Below are 3,569 nucleotides of genomic sequence, written 5' to 3' on the forward strand. Positions count from 1 at the left end.
TGTGCTTAGAAGATATACATTCAAAGATAATTAGCTAAATTTGGTATATCTGGAGGATGAGAGGATACATTATTTGGGAGTAAAATATGGCGGATGATAGAATACCCTGTTTGGGGATGGAATATGGAGTAGGAGAGGGAAAGGAATCTTTATGAAGATGGGATAACCAGTTTGGGAATGGAATATGACATGATAGTCTGTTTGGGAATGGAATCTGGAGGTTGATGGGATACTGTACATTGTTTGGAAATGGAATGGGAGGATGAGAGGATACTCCGTTTGAGAATGGAAATATCAAGAATTATAGGATACTCTGCTTAGGAATAGAGTGTGATGGATGATAGGATACCCTGTTTGGGAATGGAATATGGAGGATGGCAGGATTCCCTGTCTGTGAATGGAATCTTGAGGATGATGGGATACCCTGTTTGGGAGTGGAACAAGTAGGATGATAGGATACCTTGTATGGGAATGGGATGTAGAGCATAATAGGATTCCATTTTTGGGAATGGGATGTGGAGGACGAAAGGAGTCCCTGTTTCGGAGTAGTATACGGAGGAAGGGAGGATACCCTGTCTGGGAGTGAAAAGGAAACGAAGGAAAGATACTCTACCTTCTTAGGAGTTGACCTGAACTAAGCATTGAAGATGCACATGACTGTATTGACTGAAGAGTGGAAAACAATGATTGTGAACTACTCTCAGGGTGTTACATGTACGAGGGTAAAATATAGTGATATGGAGGTGTCAGGAGCAACTGGTAAGGTGTCACAGTCGGGACCTATGGTCACTGAAGTGTGGGTGAAAGTGATTTAGTAATGTTGATAAATTTTAACAGAGATGTTCAGCTGCCTCAAGTTTTTCTTTAAAGAACAACTCTAATCATCACAAAGTTGCTGATACAATTCCATAAATGGACAGAAGAGCAGTACTGTATCTTTTCCATTATATTGTTGAATTTCCGGCCGAATGAGATGATGTTTTATAAAATCCCTTTCCTGTGGAGAATGCACATTTGTTCTTCATTCGTAACTCTGCGTGGTGAACCTCTGCCTTAGAACAGGGGAAAGGAAGAGAAATGTAAGTCAACACATATCAGTTCCTGTTTCAGTTCAATTTGACAGACAGCTAGAGCCTTCTAATAGCAAATAATTGCAAACAACACAGTGAATTATCTCTGAGATACCTGACCATATTTCTAGTTATTCAGTCTTTATTCATCTGTGTCTATGATGCAGTTATAGTACACGTCATCAACACCAAATATATTTCACAGACATGGTATTTATACCTATAACAAAATAAAAAAGGTCATAGACAGAAATGCGACATACCTCCCTAAATCCTGTCATTTTCATCACATCCGAAGAGCTGGACCTTCATCATGGTGGGAACTTTCTCAATATTCTGAAACAATGAATAACAAATAAAATTATAATAATAATAATAATAATAATAATAATAATAATAATAATAATAATAATAATAATAATAATAATAAAAACAAAGATCACCTCCAAGAAAGCCTACAAGGCAAAGAAACTAAGGATGAAAACAAGTGAAGTTAATGAAATAATGAGACTAATACACACCACCAGTATCACAGAAACAAATAACCTGGCATATGCAGGAGCAAGACTAGTAGTAGAACTCATGGGGATATAAAAACCAACACCATCATCGCAACCAATCCAAAAGAAACCAAAACAGCAATGGCCTTAGTGAAGGTGCCTGGAAAAAGAAATCATGGGGAAGAGATCTGACTTGAGTAAACTGATAGAGATGGCAGAAATGAGGCTAAGAAGCAAGAAAACAAGGGAGGAGCTGAACAAGAAATACTGTACAAATTACAGGAGACAGGACTAAACAACACAAGAGGGGATATAAAACAAAGGTTTAAAGCCAAAGCACATAAGACCCAACAGTACATGAACACGAATAAAGGATAACAACAGAACAAACTCTTCGGAACCAACCAGAAAAGACTATACAGCCAACTATGAGAAGAAGACAACCACCAGGAAATTCCTGAAGCTCAACCAAGTAAGAGACTTTGGGATAACATATGGAGCAATCTGGTATCACACAGCAAACATGCAACACGGCTCCAGAAAGTCAAAGCATAAGAAATGGGAAGAATAAAACAAAGATTCACCAAGATCACGACAAACACATTCAGACACCAACTAAAAAAGACGCCCAACTGGAAAGCCCCAGGTCCCGATGAAGTCCATGAATACTGGCTCAAAAACTTCAAGGGCCTACACCCACGAATATCAGAACAACTCCACCATTGTATCACAAACCACCATGGGCCCAAATGGATGACCACAGGGAGAACATCCTTAGTACAGAAAGACAAGAACAAGGGAAATATAGCAAGAAATAACAGGCCTATCACCTGCCTACCAATAATGTGGAAGTTACTATCAGGTTTTGTAAGTAAAAGATTATACAAATTCCTAGAGGCTACAAACACCATCCCCCACCAACAGAAAAGCTGCAGAAGGAAGTGTAGGGGCACAAAAGACCAGCTCCTGATAGAGAAAATGGTAATGAAGAACAGTAAGGGAAGGAGAACCAACTTAAGCATGGCATGGATTAACTACAAGAAAGCCTTTGACATGATACCACACATGTGGCTAACAGAATGCCTGAAAATATATGAGAAAGATGAACAGACCATCAGCTTCCTAAAATATACAATAGAAACTGGAATACAGTACTTAACAGCTCTGGGATAAGACAAGAAGAGGTTAACACCAGGAGAGGGATTTTTCAAGGTGACTCACTGTCCCCACTATTTATAGTAACCGTGATTCCCATGACAAAAGTACTGCAAAGGATGGATGCTGGGTACCAACTCAAGAAAGGAGGCAACAAAATTAACCATCTGATGCTCATAGATGACACCAAGCTGTATGGTAGGAGCATCAAGGAAATACATGCCCTAATCCAGACCGTAAGGATTCTATCTAGGGACATGAGGATGGAGTTTGTAATACAAAATGCACCTTGATCAACATACAAAAAGGGAAAATGAAAAGGACTGAAGGGATAAAGATACCAGATGGGAATAGCATCAAATACATACATGAGACAGGATACAAATACCTGGGAATAATAAAAGGAGAGGATATAAAATGCCATAACATGAAAGACACAATTAGGAAAGAATATACAGTATGCAGAAACTTAAGGTAACACTCAAGTCAAAACTCAATGCCGGAAACATGACAAAAGCCATAAACACATAGGCAGTACCAGTACAGTAATCAGATACAGTGCAGGAGTAGTGGAGTGGATGAAGGCTGAACTCCCAGCATAGACCAGAAAACTACGAAACACATGATAATACACAAAGCACTACACCCAAGAGCAAATACAGACGACCGACTATACATAACACAAAAGGAAGGAGGGAGAGGTCTACTAAGCGTAGAAGACTACAAAAACATTGAGAGCAGAACACTGGGGCAATATCTGAAAACCAATGAAAACGAGTGGCTAAGAGTGCATGGGAAGGAGGTCTGATAAAAGTAGACAGAGACCCAGAAATATACAGACAGG

The sequence above is a fragment of the Macrobrachium rosenbergii genome, chromosome 59 (genome assembly GCF_040412425.1).
Source record: "Macrobrachium rosenbergii isolate ZJJX-2024 chromosome 59, ASM4041242v1, whole genome shotgun sequence".
Classification (NCBI taxonomy): Eukaryota; Metazoa; Arthropoda; class Malacostraca; order Decapoda; family Palaemonidae; genus Macrobrachium; species Macrobrachium rosenbergii.